General features: G+C 40.0%; 1 non-coding gene across 1 annotated transcript; it reads right to left on the minus strand.

Moving 5' to 3' along the window:
- Positions 1-17,871: 17,871 nt before the first annotated feature.
- Trnan-guu lies at positions 17,872-17,945 on the minus strand. Its single transcript has one exon. It is a non-coding gene; the product is annotated as a tRNA-Asn (tRNA).
- Between the last annotated feature and the right edge of the window lie 790 nt (positions 17,946-18,735).

Raw genomic sequence — 18,735 nt, forward strand, 5'->3', positions numbered from 1 at the left:
TCAGGACTGAAGACCACAACAACAACAACATCTGCTAACAAAACTGTTGAATCCTGCCTAATCGTCAAATATGGAGTGCCTAGGAAACCTGCTTTCTTCGATCGCTAGACAACAATTCAAGCAAATCGTATTAATGAATTTTATTACAAAAGGAAGTGATTACAATAGTTAATTCTGTGTTAAACAGATGTGTCGCAAGCAGAGGGCGACAGACAAATAAGAAACCTCTTCAGTATATACAATCCCTAAATAGCTGGTCTAGAAGTGCCTAATCTTGATGCTGCTGTGAAATGGGCCGCGACGAGTCGTGTAGAGGCCGCTACTGTCGCGTTGTCCTCCTAGAAAGGGGTCGGTCAGCGTGCTATTGGTTAACCTCTTCTTCGCATTGCTCTCTGCTTTATCGTTCCCGACCGGCGTGCTGGCGCTTGACTTTACGCGGAAACAAAAACAAAATGCTCTATTATGGTTGCTGGGAAACTTTGGCGACAGCATCGTAAGTGAAACTGACAAAGAACTAGAGATTTGTTAATTTTCTAAAAATAAAGGGGGCACAGACGAACAGAACTAAATATTAAAGAGCCACATATCAAAGGTACTTGGAAGCTATTTTACAATAGAGATCTTGGAAAATAAAAATTATTTCAAAACTTGTGATATTCTTCACGGGTTTGCAGCCGGATCAGGTCGTCGTCCAGACACAATATTTCGGCGGACCAGCTGGCCGCCATCTTCAGGTGAGTTAACACTCGTGCACTGCCTCGCCGGAACTGAATTCCAGCCACAACGACGGAAACCTTTGTACACCACGGACAGAGCACCGCGCGTGCACGAGATGATGGGCAGCGCCTCCAGGCGGCAAGTACACACGCAGCGCGCCGGTGGGAGAAGACGGCAGAAATTATAAATCGCAGCAGCACTAGTTGGGAGAATCCAATGATCGAAAAGAAGACCGTTGTTGTTTAATGTCGGACAAAATCGGATTCCATATCTTACTTAGAGGAAAACCTTTATCCCTGTTAATAATATTACTGCATAATCTAATTTCAATGGATTCCTTAAGAACACATTCCCAATAGCAAGAAGCAGGAGAGATCAATTGTCTTGTCATACATCATCCTGTGTCCTTCGTTAAGGCAGTGTTCCGCCACTGCCGACTTCTCAGGCTGGAACAACCGAGTGTGCCGATGATGTTCCACGCACCGGTCCTGAATAGTTCGAATAGTTTGACCAATTTACTTCTTTCCACAGTGACACAGAATTTCATAAACCCCGGGCCTCCTCAAGCCGAAATTATCTTTAACTGAGCCAAGAAGGGCTCCAGTCTTGGTCACCGGCGTAAAAACACTTCTAATATTTTGTTTTCTTAAAATTCTTGAAATTTTGGATAATATGCTTCCTGAAAGGGTAAATAAGCAACAGATTCAAAAGTATCCTATATTTGCTCGCGTGACGGACCAAACTGAAGAGCATGGCATATTTGTTGTTCTGTATATCCATTCTGTTTAAAAACAATCTCCAAATGATCAAGTTCTTCTTTCAAATGCTCGTCGTCCGAAATGGCATAAGCTCTTTTGATGAGAGTCCGCAAAACTCCACTACGTTGGTGTGGCGGATGACAGCTGGTCGCATGAAGATAGCGGTCAGTATGAATGGGTTTCCTATACACACTATGTCCAAAAGTCCCATCATCCTTTCTTTGCGCTAAAACATCAAGAAATGGAAGTTTACCATCTCTTTCAATTTCCATAGTAAATTTAATACTTGGATGTAGACAATTAAAATGATATAAGAAACGATTCAAAGCATCAGTTCCATGTGGCCAAACCATAAAAATATCATCAACGTATCTCAAAAAACACTTCGGTTTAAGAAACGAAGTTTTTAGTGCCATGTCCTCACAGTCCTCCATAAAAAGGTTGGCGACTATGGGGGAGAGTGGACCCCCCATAGCCACCCCGTCAGTTTGCTCAAAATATACATCATTAAAAAGAAAATACGTTGAAGTCAACACATGACGACATAACATGGTAGTTTCTTCATCTAATTTCTCACCGATAAGTAACAGGGTCTCTTCAAGAGGAACCTGAGTGAAGAGAGAAATAACATCAAAGCTAACGAGCAAGTCAGAAGGACCACAGTACAGACTTTTTAATCGTCGAATAAAGTCGGACAAATTTAATATGTGGTGTTCGCATTTTCCCACATATGGTCAGAGGACTGAAGCTAAATATTTAGCCAAATTATAGGTAGGGGCGCCCAAGTTGCTGACAATGGGACGCAGAGGAATACCACTCTCATGAATTTTGGGTAAACCATACAATCTTGGAGGAACCGCCGTGCCAGGATGAATTTCTTGGTGACATCACTAGGTAAAGAGCTCTTCTTTAAAAGTGAGAGAGTCTTCCGTTTTATACAATCCGTGGGATCATTTTTGATTTTTCGATAGGCCGATTCCTCTAACAAAAGATCCATTTTGGCAACATAATCCTCACGTGAGAGAATAACCGTGGCATTACCTTTATCAGCCGGAAGAATTATTAGATCACGATTTTCTCTCAGAGACCGAATAGCAGCCCTTTCACAAGATGATGTCAGGACGACGACATGATCCGGCTGCAAAGCCGTGAAGAATATCAGAAGTTCTTACGCCGGGAAAGTCTATGAAATATTTCAAGACTTATCAGAGCATTCCTTTGTCTTTCCAAACATTTTTAAAAATTATTTTTATTTATGTGTTGATTCTTTCCTTTACTCAAGAAGACGTAATTCACTTTCTTTCACCTGCCGAAGATTCACATGTACATACAACTTTAAATTATACTATTATGCCAATAACAGAAACCGCCAACCATAACGACAGAAAAATAGTTATGGGACTGAAATAAGAAAATAAGAGGCCGATGACGAAGAAGGTCATATATTCGTGAGCGTAAGAAGGGGCTCTGGAGATCTTAAACTGAAGCGAATTTTATGAAAGTGGCTCACATTGTTGCCTCTGTATCCTGAGGTCTCGGGTTTGATTCCTGGCCGGATCGAAGATTTGCTTCGCTCACGGATTGTATGTGTGTGTGTGTGTTGTAAGTAGGCTGTTTAGGTTTTTTTATTGGCAACGCCACCTCTGTATGAAAATCACTGGCTGTGCTGTGTGCAGTCTGTGTCTGCTTTGCATTGTTGTAATACTCGCCATTGTAGTGTTAGGCAGCTGGCTGTGAACAGCGCGTAGCGTTGCGCAGTTGGAGGTGAGCCGCCAGGAGTGGTGGATGTGGGGAGAGAGATGGCGGAGTTTTGAAATTTGTCATGAACTGCCATATTTATATATGATGATATCAAGGTAAATACATTGTTTGTTCTCTATTACTATCTTTCATTTGCTAACTATCCCTATCAGTAGTTAGTGCCTTCCAGAGTTTGAATCTTTTATTTAGCTGGCAGTAGTGGCGCTCGCTGTATTGCAGTAGCTTGAGCAGCGAAGATTTTTGTGAGGTAAGTGATTTGTGAAAGGTATAGTTTAATGTTAGTCAGGGCCATTCTTTTGTAGGGAATTTTGAAAGTCAGATAGCGTTGCGCTAACAAAATATTGTGTGTCAGTTTAAGCACAGTCATGTATAATTGTTCAAAGGGGACGTTTCATATGTCGACCCTTGGCCTAGGATACCTCACTGGAATCTTCTGATTTTTTCTTGTAGTTTGTGTAATTAGTGTAGATTTTGTTTATTGCTATTGCGTAATTGTAGAGAGAATCTCCTTGGTAGTTGTGGTTTTTCATTGTTGTACAGTAAAACAGTTGTGGCATGCATGTAGATTTGCACCAAGTATTTCGCAGCTGCAATTAACTATATATTATTTTCAGTGTTATGTTAATGTGTTCTCTTATTTTTGCTCTTCAAATTGTGCTTTTCTGTGTTATCGTGAAATATTGTGACAATAATGGCGTGTGAAAAACGTAATACTAGGCTCCAAAGTAAATTGAGAAATGACAGTGAAGACGAAAGCAGTGTGTTAGCGCCGCAGAGTAATGAATTAACTAATGTTCAAAGTAGTAATTTGGTAATTGTGCATAGGGAAATGGAGCGGGCGGCAAACAATGGTGTAGACAGTGAAACAGGTAGTGAACAGGGAAGCATTATCGATCGATCGGTCGGCAACAGCTCGCCTCAGGAATCCGAAATGACAGGAAACAATCTCGCAAATACTGTAGATTCAGGTTTTGGATCCTCACCGTTTTCCCAAATAAGTCAAGACACATTTTCTGCTTGTCAAAATGTGAATGTTTCCGGTGCAAATTCACTGCCGAAAAGCACTGAGGAACATGTTCCAGATACCAGTGCATTGTTATTACAATTAATACAGCAAATGGGACAAACACAGCAAAAGCTTCAAAAGTTAGACACAATGGAACAAAATCTTAAAAAGTTAGACACCACACTTGAACAAACACGTGAAGATTTAACTACTGAGTTACATAACATTGAATCGAAATGTCAAAAAGTCTGTAATGACGTAAAAACACAAATTTGTGAGCATTTTCAACCTATTTTTTCGCGGCATGAAAATGCATTACAGAATCACGAAGCAGCCATAAAAGAACTGCAAGCTATTGTTCATGAAAATCATGAGACCTTGCAAGCTAAATTTGACTCAGTTGCATCTACCGATTCGGTTACGCAACTTGCAAAAACTCAGGAAAACTTTAAGGACACAGTAGATACTCTGAAACTTGGTTCAGAAAAACACACTGAGGAAATAAGTACACTATCGGAGAAAGTAGCCGAACTTTTGGATCAGTTCACTAATTTATCTACGAAGGTAGATGATAATCTGATTGACGCAAGACCGGTAGTCTTTAATGACACAGAAGAGTACGAACAAATTAGGAAATTCAAACAAAATCAGAATCAAATTAATACACAACACCAAAGAGAAATCCAGGAAGTACAAGATCAGCTGACACAGGTAATACAAGAATTACGTATTTCAGAGGACACTCGCACTCCAACACGGGAAGAGGGACTTAGAAATACGGAAAAGCCGCAAAATAATAACACAGGGCATTTCGGAAGTTATGAAAGAAATTGGCAATGTGCACCGAATTTTGAGATGGAACAGCCGACACGACCTAACAATGACCGATATGCGACTCGCCGACATGATGATTTTGACTATAAGCTGTTCATTACTACATGTAAATTCAAAACATTTAAGAATTCTGGCAACGACATTCATCCACAAGCGTGGCTCCATCAATTCTCTCATTGTTTTCCTCCCAACTGGTCGTTAGAACACAGATTAGAATTTATGTGTGGCTACTTAGAGAATGAACCAGCTGTAAGAATGCGATCGGTCATTCACGATTGTCACAGTGAAGGAGAATTTTATCGTGCCTTCCTCTCAGCGTATTGGTCTCAAGCCACACAAGACCGAGTAAAACATGGTATCATAATGATGAAACATTTCGAACAATCTGAATTCTCCAGTCTTGTGAAATATTTTGAAGACATGTTGCACAAGAATCAGTACCTGTCAAACCCATACAGCCCCTCAGAACTCATCCGCATTTGCTTAATCAAATTACCTGAACATTTACGACATATTATTTTGGCAGGACGTTGCAAAGACGACATTGAAGCTTTTCAGGGACTGTTACAAGAACTGGAAAGTGACACTGACAATCGCGGAATGCAGGAGCACAACAATTACAGACCACATCAGTCGCAATTCCGCGATGAAAGAAATAATAACTGGACGCGACAAGGCTATTCTCACAACACAAATCGTGACCAAAACAGACACCACCCGTATGACAACCATTGGCAGAGTAGTAATAGTTACAGAGAAAGATCGCATTTCCGTAGTAATGAATATGACAGAGATAACCATAGAAACAGACAATATGGGTACCAAAACAATTACTATCAAGGGAGGCAGAATAACTTCAGACGCAACAGTTCGACGCACAGTTACGATTCAGGGAGAAATTCTCCACCACGTGACCGACAAGGAAGAAACTACGGAACCTACCGACATGACGACAGACGATATACTCGTAACGACAGACCTGAATTGCATCAGAACTGGCGGGATTCAAACAGAGCAGGGCACTTTCGACAACGTGAATTTGTAGAAGCTAGGTCTCCTAATCCCAATAACGACGCGCGCCAACAAAGGGACAGACAATGACTCGCACCGCAGGCAGCCGCTTGCGCCGGCTGGCTCAGAGAAAAATTACATAGACGCTAACCTTAAGAAAAATTCCAGTATTGTTTAACGACGTATACCGCATGATAATTGCGTTGAAGTTGAAATTCTGCGTACTAGGAAGAGTAAAGGTTTACACCACATTTCACATGTAAAACCGTTTATTGAAAGATAATCTGCTTTTTAACTTTGTCTTTGCCATATAACTTTTCACTTTACATTCCTAGTATGCTTTGTCAGACTTAGAATCTGTCAACATACAACAATGTTTGAAGTTAAATATCCAATCAAGAACCAAGAGAACTTATTTAAACAGAAATGACGAATGCATTGTTATAGTGAACAGACGTCACAGTGTTATTGTGTGTGTACATTCTTGCTTGTTAGTTGCACGATTATGGAACGACTATAAGGCTTACATACTTAGAACATTTACCAGTACTGCTAATGAGATTTTCATGCAACATTTTGGTTTACTTGAAAATACATTTGGGATTTAAAGTACTTTCTGTGAGATTAAAGATGACTTAGTATTTGGTTTCTTTGACAGCTACACGGTTATATTACGACACTACTAATGTGTGACATAATTTACATTGTTGCTTTTGCGGTGTATCTGTTTTATATCTGCACAGTTTTTCTGAATTCTTCTGGAAAGTAAAACTGGTTTTAGTAGTAACTTTTGTAGTATAGCTACAATGAGACAGGGTTTTCCGTAGCACAACAATACGTTACAGTTCAGTACTTTCTTCATCACAACAATAAGCGTAATAACTACGATATCTATACACAAAGCATTTCACTTTTGTTTATCATGAGGTAAGTACATTGACTTCTGCAGAACTCAGCTTTCGGAGGACGATAAGTACGACACTTCCACAGAATTATCTTACAGCAAGACGCACATTTAGCGCTACAGGACACGCATTTGAATGATTAATTTTGTACTTAAAACATTTATTTTTAAAGATATTTGAAGTACAATGATACAAAGGTTTTCAGTGATACATTTCATTCCATTGCTGTAATCTGTAACACCTGAGGGTATAATTACATTAATCCTCAGGGGGGTACACGCTTACTTTGTGTACCATGTGTGTGGCAACCACAAGGAACCCTAGCTAATATGGTATTTGCTTATACAACTTTACACATCGGTACCATATTTCTCTAACACACAAATTACACAGCTATCTAAACTTTTTTTTATTACATCAGTGACAGATGTTTACGCAATTACACAGTTGGATAACTTCACACTTATGAAATTGTATTTTGTCTGTACTTTGTGAAATGCTCATATTTTTTCGGAATCATTGTGATACTATGAGAGCTTTGAATGATGTATTTGGTAAGGGAGCATGATTTTAAAGTACGTTTGAGGTAGATGACACTATTGAAATGAGCAGAGAATTTTTTTTTACGTTTTGAAATTATTGCAGAAAGCTACGACGTTTTTGAGATTTGACTGAGGTTTTATGATGTTATTATTACGACGACGATGTGTACTATGCTGTTGAGATATGTTTATGATCAATAAGATGATGCTACCGTATATGAGGAATAAGAAGTATGTTGGAAACCAAGAATCGTACTTTAAGAGTTATGAAATGTACGTAAATGCGTGACTGTATCACAATGCTGACGAATATTTTATTTGGACACTTATATCTATAGGATTTTCTTTCTACAGATTTGCAACGAAAATTCTTGACCTGTGAAATATTTTTATGTGAGACTGTCACTGTAGCGGAAACTGCAGTCGTAAATATTTCCGTAAGAAAGTTAAGTGACCACCTGCACGTAATGCGTCGCGGGCACCCACCTGGGCGACAGCCGCCCGAAAAAAAAAGCCATTAGCCTTTCAGCGGCACAGGTAGAAAAAAAAAAGGGGAGGCCATTATCCTCGGAAATATTCTTACATCTGCAAACCTGATAATGACAAGTGTCTTTCTACGAGAGTTGAGAGCTACTGACTTACGAAATGCCACATAGCTATTGAATGATGTTTTTATGCTTTGGTTTGCGTAATTGCTTATTTCATTTGCCATCTGTTTTCCAGCTGTGTTGCAGGATTGGTTTCATAAAATAAAATTAAATGCATTTGCTAATGTGAACACTTTCTGTCAACAGATCTATTAAATGATAATTTTGTAATCCACATTCTTCAAAAAAAAGGAGCACTTGGAAAGGAAAGAACAATAAGAAGGGACTAGTAACAGTAACTGGACACATAATTTTCTTTTCAAGTACATGGTAATATTTTTTTTACAATAAGTTGTTGTGGTGCACCACTTTAATTACTTAAACATTAAGATGTGATTATACATTTCCCTTATCTGCATTGTTATTTTTAGTGTACTAGTTTTTCTGCGTGAGCTATGTCATGTTTAGATATAAGCTGCTGTTTGCCAGGCATAGTGCTACTGAACTTTAATTTGTGTTACTCTGCTAAGCCAGATTTATTTTTTTGTTTGCTGCGCATTGCCTTATATTAGTTGTAATGTTGAATTGCTTGGTAATTTAGATTTACTGTAGCTTGCTTTGCGATTTTCCATTTTTTTTCATTGCTGTTTATATTAATTGTTTTATGTGCTGCTGCATTGCCTCGTCCCTTAGTTTAGCATCTGAGCTCAGTAGATTTAAGTTAGCTTAAGAGGGGGTTGACTATATAAGAAACTGACTATGGAGAATAGGTAAAGAATGCACTGCGAAGTTATATGAAAAAGATTTGGGCCCAAATGAGTATTGTACAATCAGAAATAATTATTTTGAAATAAATATGAACAGAATACAGAAAGCAGGCTTAGATAGGACTTTTTGGGAATAATGATGAACAAAGGGAGATCTCCATGCAAAATACTGCAGTAAAACAAACCCTGTCCTTTCCCTTTTGTGTTATCCCACTATATGTTTGTGTACCATTGTGTATTTGTTTTCTTCCTGTCTCTATGTACTGTTTCATAGAACGTTTTTCTCTTCTAATACTAAGTTATATTCACTATGATGAGGAACACTGTTATCCTCAAATACAATTGGCATTAATAATGTGTTATTTACTTTGTAAAGATGTTTAGACATTATTTATTCTGTTTTGTGTTAATGCTCATGTGTGAAGTTGATGTTTCAAAAGTTATTGTGATCTTTTATTTATGTATGTACTCATGTCATAATTCCACTGATGTGTATGTTAATTCGATTCTTTTGTAAAGCCTGTACTACAAATGTTATCTGTATTGTTATGTTTTTAATGATGTATTTTGTACCTTTGTTATTGTATTCTTATGTTATAAAATTGTAATTGTCACCAGTTCATGATATTATTAACTTGTTAGTTACATTTCACTGCACACATTTCTGTTGGTCATAGTATATGGACAATATGTGAGAAGTTGGGACTGTTAGTGTTTGCACGTGTGTTAATAATTCAGCAAGGGACTGGATAACAGCATTGCTCGTTCTAAGGACAATTCCAAAAACTTTGTGAGTGCACAAGTGGTGGTTTATGGACTTGCTATATTCTCCGCAAGACTCTTCGATGGTGAATGTGCACCCGCACAATCGCAACAGATGGCTGCTGGCCATCTCTACAAGGACTACAGTGGGTCTGCACTTCTGGTGGCCCACCAATACCATTATCTCTACAAGGACTACAGTGGGTCTGCTCTGTGATGACCTACCTACCAATACTCTTCAAAATTTCGACTGACTGTGCTGTGGGTTTGCTCTGTTGTGGCCCATTATCTGTCAGCATGTCAAGAGTCAGCACTGTCTTTCCGTTGGAAGGACAACACTACTTCTTCAAGATTGCATGGAAATCCACTACTTCCGTGTGCATTTTCTTTTACTGCTCAGACTTTGAGAAGAACACTGCAATTTTACTGTGACGAATGATGAGGACTGTCTTTATGGACTGTGAGAAAATTTTAGCTTTTGACCAACATTGTATCAATAAGTGTGTGCATTTGATTTCTTTGTTATTGTAATTATGAAAAATTTTTCAAATCTGTATTGGCCACTGCCCAATCCAATTTGTAAAATTTTTTGTGGGGAGCATGGGGGCTATGTAAGTAGGCTGTTTAGGTTTTTTTATTGGCAACGCCACCTCTGTATGAAAATCACTGGCTGTGCTGTGTGCAGTCTGTGTCTGCTTTGCATTGTTGTAATACTCGCCATTGTAGTGTTAGGCAGCTGGCTGTGAACAGCGTGTAGCGTTGCGCAGTTGGAGGTGAGCCACCAGGAGTGGTGGATGTGGGGAGAGAGATGGCGGAGTTTTGAAATTTGTCATGAACTGCTATATTTATATATGATGATATCAAGGTAAATACATTGTTTGTTCTCTATTAATATCTTTCATTTGCTAACTATCCCTATCAGTAGTTAGTGCCTTCCAGAGTTTGAATCTTTTATTTAGCTGGCAGTAGTGGCGCTCGCTGTATTGCAGTAGCTTGAGCAGCGAAGATTTTTGTGAGGTAAGTGATTTGTGAAAGGTATAGTTTAATGTTAGTCAGGGCCATTCTTTTGTAGGGAATTTTGAAAGTCAGATTGCGTTGCGCTAGCAAAATATTGTGTGTCAGTTTAAGCACAGTCATGTACAATTGTTTAAAGGGGACGTTTCAGTGTGTGTGTGTGTGTGTGTGTGTGTGTGTGTGTGTGTGTGTTGTCCTCATCATTTCATCCATCAAAAATCGAGGCGCAAGTCGCCGAAATGGGGTAAGATAGAAAGGTTTGAACTAGGCTGTCGAACTACCAATAATACCAGGCGATCATTTCATTTCAGTGTAGCCGCCTGCGGCGCTTCGATGTTTTCAATCCACCGTTCTTATGGGGCTACTGCAAGCCGTCAGTAATTAACGTTTCAAACCGTTTCACGATTGTGTCAAATCAAAATTAAGTTTTAAGAACTGTCATTCACATTCTCCGGCTACACTGTGTCATAAATATTTGTGTTTTGTCATAAGTATTTGTATTTTTGTAGAAATAGATTCTACCATCTTTTTGTGCAACAGTGCTTTTTAGTAATTTTAAAACCAAGCAAATATTTTAAAATTTTGCTCGCATATTTTTATAAATGCTCTCGATTGACGAACGACAATGGGGCGCTGCCAGTCGAAATAAAGAAGAAAAATATCAGATGAAGTGATATTCAAGACGCGAACAGTTTCTTGCAGTAATAAATACACTAATTACCATATTTACGGTCAGTGACCAGGCACACGCACAGCGTGAATGATCACGCGGAGGAAACGATGTACATCTGATAATAACGAAATGGGACACAAGAACTATCGACTCGGGGCGACCTGGAAATCAATTTCGTATGGGAAAAGAAACAGACGAGTTACGAAACGTATTCGTTGCCGTGTGTCGCTGCCGACCCAGCCAGCTGCGCCTGATGAATTGAATATGAAAGCTGCCAACACGGATACGAACTGCGGCTGGGAAACGAAACGTGTGGTTAACGAAATGTCTCACCGACCACCGTATAGGCAGGTCAAGTTTCGTGGTATAACCGTTATTCGATATCGGGTGCCCACTCTTGGCTTAGCGCCCCTTTCAGCCTACTGTTCGATTTTGACAAAAAGTAGATACACGTAGCCCAAACTAATGGAAATGACGTGGCGTATTGTGAACGTAAAATGACAGTATACAAGGGAATCAAAAAGAACGGATTTCAATTGTGTGAAAGATAGAAACACATTGCGCTTGTTACTGGACAAAAGAAGGTTAGACGCTATGCTATACATTCAACGTGAGGACCATGCGTTGCTCGAGAAACACCGCAGAGAGAGTCCATTTCATTCCACACACGGATCAACAGGTCCATGTTTAGTGGATCGATAGTTTCAACAATTTGATTTCCCAGATCTTAAAGATTAGCTGCCATAGGTGGGACAAAGACTCCGTCTTTTACGAACTCCCACAGAAAAAAATCGCAGGGTCTGAGGTCTGGTGAACTGGGAGCCCAAAAACAATGAACAAGGTCTTGTTGTCCATCTCTTCCATTCCAACATTCTGGGATGGTGTTGTTACGACAAAACCGCACCTCAAAGTGGAAGTGAGGTGGAGAGCCGTCATGCACAAAAATAAAATCATTGGAATCCTCGTGAAATCGAGGAAACAAGCAATTTTGCAGCATGTCTAGGCATGTCAGTCCTGTCAAAGCTGCCTCCACAAAAAAGAAAGCTCAATAAACTTTGTGAAAAGAAACGACACAAAACAATCTCAGTATCGCTAAGTCTCTTTAATTTTCGACGACGTCGCCAGGATATTGTGACGCCCATATTCTTATATTATGGAGGTTTACTTTACGAAAAGATGAAACATCGATTTGTCCGAAAAGATGACTCATTCGGAAAAAGTGCCCTCCATCATATCCTGAAAAATTCGAATGCAAAATTCGTACCGTCTTTTGTGGTCGCCAGTACGCAAAGGCTGCCGTATCTGCTGCTTGTAGGCTTCATATGCAGGCGTTGTTTCGGAACATCTTACATAGTTGTTTAAGGTAGTTGATTTCCTTGGCCTGCCCGTCTTGTGGACTTCCGACGGCTCTGTGTGGGCACATGTCTGATATGTTCGACATTCTCTCAGACGTGCGTGGCCGACGAGTGCTGTTCCCTTTGGGTATGCAACGAAGTTCCAATAGTTTTGTATTCCAGTCAGCAATCTGCTTTCATGCTGGATCGACTGCGGAATGCATGTTGCACTTCCTGAATTGAGTGGCTTAGCCCAAATTCTAACACACGAAATGTATCCGTTGTGGCGTAGTCACCATGTTGCTACAAACAGACAACAGAGGAGCTGCTTTAAAACTTTGAACATTACACAGTGACATGCGCAGTTTTGTTTCTATATTTTATAGTTTGACTGTAACAAACAATTGAAATCTGTTCTTTCTTTCTGATTCACTCCGTGTTTTAACCGCAAGTATACGCACAAACATTAATTAGACTTACACAGAGTTGTTTTCCACATGATCTCCATTACAAAAAAGTGGTAATGGTCGCGCGGTTCCAGACTGTGGCGCCCTGAACCGCTCGGCCACCCCGGCCGGCGATCTCCATTACATTCCAAGCATTTTGTAAGTCTGCATTTGCCACATGTTATTGACACCAATTGTTTTTAGCAGTCTCACACGACAGCCTTCATTTCCCGCTGTGTTGAGTATCGTTTCCTGCCCTCGTGATCGTTCAAAATTGTGAAAAGTAAAGAGGCACTTGGAGCTAGGCTGGAGGCTAGGGCGAGATGCTTCAGTATCTTCCAGCGCAACTGTTCAATAGATCAATCATTCTATGCGCAACATGAGTTCAGTCTTTAAGGAACAATAAACACACTCCCTGACGTAATCGCCCACCCTTCTGCTTTTTGTCGTTCAGTGGTACCTTTTATGGTCTCACATAAACTGCAGATATTTGGGAATTAACCTGCAATCAATAGATCAGAAAATCCCTTGTCGATCTCTAAGGAATTCCATAATGAGTTCTTTCACTGACTGTTGGGTTTCGAATTCTTTTGCCAACGAAAACCCAGTGGTCTATTCCGGCACTACATCTACAATTTTGTTCTATTTCAAAATGCAATTTGATAAAGAGTAGACACATCAGGCCCAAACAGCAACCGAAGTGAAGAGGCTATTTGGGAAACTAAGGTTACAAGCAGTAAAGGAAACAAAAGGAAAATTCGGAGTAGGAATTAAAATCCATGGAGAAGAAATAAAAACTTAGAGGATCGCCTGTCAGAGACAGTAAATGACTTGGAAGAGCAGTTGAACGGAATGGACAGTGTCTTGAAAGGAGGATATAAGAGGAACGTCAACAAAAGCAACACAAGGATAATGGAATGTAGACGAATCAAATCGTGTGATGCTGAGGGAATTAGATTAGGAAATGAGACACTTAAAGTAGTAAATGAGTTTTGCTATTTGGGGAGTAAAATAACTGATGATGGTCCAAGTAGAGAGGATATAAAATGTAGGCTGGCAATGGCAAGGAAAGTGTTTCTGAAGAAGAGAAATTTGTTAACATCGAGTATAGATTTAAGTGTCAGGAAGTCTTTTCTCAAAGTATTTGTATGGAGTGTAGCCATGTATGGAAGTGAAACATGGACGATAAATAGTTTAGACAAGAAGAGAATAGAAGCTTTCGAAATGTGGTGCTACAGAAGAATGCTGAAGATTAGGTGGGTAGATCATATAACTAATGAGGAGGTATTGAATAGAATTGGAGAGAAGAGAAATTTGTTGCACAACGTGACTAGGAAAAGGGATCGCTTGGTAGGACATATTCTGAGGCATCAAGGGATCACCAATTTAGTATTGGAGGGCCGCTTGGAGGGTAAAAATCGTAGAGGGAGACCAAGAGATGAATACAGTAAACAGATTCAGAAGGATGTAGAGTGAAGTAGGTACTGGGAGATGAAGAAGCTTGCACAGGATAGAGTAGCATGGAGAGTTGCATCAAACCAGTCTCTGGACTGAAGACCACAACCTCAACAACAACAACAACAACAAGGTTACAATTTATTTTACTCATGGGAATTGCACACATATTCATTAGACTTACATAGCATTCCTTTCCATACAATCCCAATCACGTTCCAAGCGTTGTGTGTGTCTGCATGTGCCACACCTTCCTGCCGCCAATTGCCTTTACCAATTGCCTTTACATGACAAATTTCATTCCCCAGTCTTGTTGAACAACACTTTCTGCCCTTGCGATTTTGCAAAATGGTGAAAAGAAAGGAGTCATCAACGATCATGGGTAGGGGAGAGGGGGTTTTTAATGTCCCAACAACATCTGTTCAAGAGCTCAACCATTTTACGCACTTTGTGAATTCGATCGTTAATAGGCAACAAATACACTGCTTGCTGGTTTTTAATCATTCAACGATATATTTTATGGTCTCACATTATCTGCAAATATTTCTGGATTAATCAACAATCCGTCGATCAGAAAAATCCGCGTTGACCACCAAATAACGTCTCGATGAGTTTCTTCGCTGTTGGATTTAGCATTTTTTTATGTAAATTGAAGATGGAATGGGGGAGGGCGAGAAAGCAATGGGAAGGAACTACTAATGTTAGCTGCATCGGGACTTGTGAGGAATCAGCGGCGACGAGTGAAAATCTGTGCCCGATCAAGATTCGAACCATGGATCTCCTGCTTAATAGACAGCTGCGTTAAGCATTGCGCCACCCGGGACAAAGTGTTTACTGTAATCGCGCGTGCTATCTTTGCATACCTCTCGTCCGACCCACATTCCCACCTAGCGCCATTTATCCATAGTCCCCGTCCATGTACACTGTGCTCGTTACTTCGAGATTCCCTCAACAGGTTGAACGTAATTCTGTATACGCACTGAAGGTGATGGATTCATTGCCCATCGAGGCGAAGGAATTATATGAATGCATGGTTGCTGTTCTTTCGGACACCACGCATTCGTATAATTCTCTTGGTGGCGAAAACCCAGTATGCTGGCATTACATCTGCCAGTCACACTTGTTCAGTTCCACAAGTAACAGAGAGGAAACAGTGCAGGACTTTACAGTAATAACTATTCTGACATTCTGAAACGACACGTGAAACTCCAAAACCCTGCATAAGACTGGCTAGACGGGGATTTCATAACAATTCTCCTGAACTACGATGCACTATTTTAATCACTGTGCCTTACTGTCTATCGAAAACTTACTTAAATATGTGTGGCTGTAGACTGAAGGAACTATTTTCGTTCTCTTTGAGAAGTGCCTTCGCTGCGTAACATCTTGATTCTGGAAAATTATACGACCATTGGGGTCAGTAGTGCTGAATTTTTCAGTTGGGACAGCCAAGTTTAGGCAATTTGTGGAAGTGGTGTCTCATGTAAGCAAGGGGTACAGCATGATCCTAGTGTTAGATTTTCTGCATCAGCGTATCCCGTAATTCACCTTTGACGACATATAGTGGAACTGAATGGGAAGACATCCCAACTAGGAGGAACGCAAGGAGTGTCCAGTCAAACCGCGAGCGTTAGCAGTAAGGCTTGATCTGCGTGATTGTATGTCGAAAGGCACCGTGTGAAGAAACTGGTTGTCTACTTCTGAAAAAAAAAACTTTTAATTAATAAAACATGACCTACACAAGGAATCTGACTAACCCTGTTAGTCATGGACAAAAAAAAATTGGCATAGTCTTTGTCAAAACGTGCAGAATCTTATGTGGGGTCAATAAGACGTCAATTTGAATCTAAATATGGTATGCCAATGTTTACGTAATAAAAAAATAAATTAGGTAATTAAGTACAATTATTATATACATGCGATAAATGATTTAACAGGGGCCAAATGAACAATTAAAGTCAATATAATTCCAGTAAATCTGCAAAAGTAAAAAAAAAAAAATTGTAGGGGCCTATTAGACATCGCGTATCTGCTAGATGCCCATGAAATACCTAATTTTGTTTTGAAGCTGACAGCCAATGAGAAAGTAGGTGCAAAAATACTATTGGTCAGTTTTCAAGCAGTAATGGCGGACAGCATCAGCTGGTAATATGCGTAATATTATGGTAGCTAATTTTACTGCACAAAAGTAAAATATGTACTCCCTCCAAAAGAAGTTACACACAAACATTAAAATAAAATTATGATGCACAGCAAAATGTCTTAGAAGAATTTTGAAAGAAAATTTTTAATTGAACTTTAATTTGGCCGGTTTTCAACACTGTCAACAAGACGAAATAATGGAAAGAATATTTATTTGAACTAAACAAAATTGAACCTTGATATTGTGACAGTATTTTTAAAACAGATAATCTAACTGCAACTGTCTTTAATTTTGAAGTGAGAGAGCGTAATAATTTTCTTTTAATGTCTTAACTGTTGCTGCAGGCAGTGCGATGACGTCAGCGGTGGTCCGCGCGGACGATGTGTGAAGTTAATCCTGGTTCGTGGCGTGAAGATAATGATGGATCCTCCTGTTTCATTAATATTCTAGTTACGGCGGTGGTCCACGTCTCCGTTGTAGTCGAATCAGCTGGCAGCACTGGCGCGATAATAATAGTTCCAGTGTGTGCGTTGTCGTTACGAGCGCGACGTTTTATTATTAAAGGTTTATTAATCACGCGGTGCGGGTAGGTCGGATTATTCAATGTCTTTAGTATTTGCGATATATAGCCGGTTAGATGATATAATAAATGTTCCTTGACCAAATCACAGCACTGTTCTTTTACTTAACATTTTGGTTTGTTCTACTTTCACGCAATTCAGGTAGTTAATGTCTCCACACGACAAATGGTGTCTGTTTCACGGCTAATTGTCAAAAGTTCACGCCGAACTTTTCACTCGCACGTCGGTCGGCCAACAGCGGCCTACTGCAGACCGACACTTAAGAGACACCAAATACAAATCGACATCGAGAGACAGGCCCTGTCATATGGCACTCGCGACGTATACGCTGAAATTGAATGTAGAGAATACGTCTTTTGTAGTGGGCGTCGCTCTACTGCAGTGTCACACATAACGAATAAATAGGAAAACAGTAGAACGTCTGTGTAGGGCCATGTTTTTACCTACAGTGTCACTTGGCTGAATGTGTGTAAGGCTCTGTGGCATCACTCAAACACAGCCAAATTGTCACACTAGCTGTGTATCTCCAACAAAGTTGACGTATGTCCTCACCTCGGTGACGGTTAAAACGATTTCGCCCCCAGGTGGGCTCGAACCACCAACCTTTCGGTTAACAGGCGAACGCGCTAGCCGATTGCGCCACGGAGGCCTTGACTTGGCTCACTTGTGCTCTGTATATCAACGCAATTCGTATACCTTCTGCAGGAATCTCGCAGAATGGTAGCATCTGCTTACGCCTCTTCACATGGATAACGTGCATGCACACTGTAGCGAGGCTCGTAAACGAATGACATCGCCAAGCATGACATTATACTACAAAATGCGTACAAACCACTGTTCTGCCTATGGATTCAGAAAACCTCTGAGGCCCGGGAACCGGCCACGAGTACAACTCGTCCGCTCTCTCTCTCTCTCTGACACAGTACTCCTCCTAGCCTAACCAAAGATTTACAAAGCATATAAAACCAGGACATTCATATTCGTACAATATAAAATATAAAACAGTATAAAAATGAATGAAGAAACAATGTGACGTATTAACAAATAAAGAATAGTTGAAATAAATTATGCTTACATAATATGACAAGGTACTGCACAAAAGAAAAAAATTACTGTCGACTTTCGGGGAAAGAAATGTCCCTACAACCGGGAAATCACTAAGGGTGAATATGGAACCGAACTTACGAGTAGGTGTGAAATGTGTAAACAGAACCATTGCAGGGTAGTGAAATACTAGACATAGCACGCTGTTTGGTGAAACGTAGAATTGTACGAGTACAGGAAAAGGACTGAGGAAAAGTGGTAGCTGTCAATGTGGATAACATTGACGCCGAAGATGTGAAGACTTGTTGCTAGAATTCCAGGATCTGTTTTTTTTTTTTTTTTTTTCTGAAAGGGCCGTTGCCTGCCACGCCAGTAATACGGCACAGGACTCCAGA

Source organism: Schistocerca americana, chromosome 6 (genome assembly GCF_021461395.2).
Source record: "Schistocerca americana isolate TAMUIC-IGC-003095 chromosome 6, iqSchAmer2.1, whole genome shotgun sequence".
Classification (NCBI taxonomy): Eukaryota; Metazoa; Arthropoda; class Insecta; order Orthoptera; family Acrididae; genus Schistocerca; species Schistocerca americana.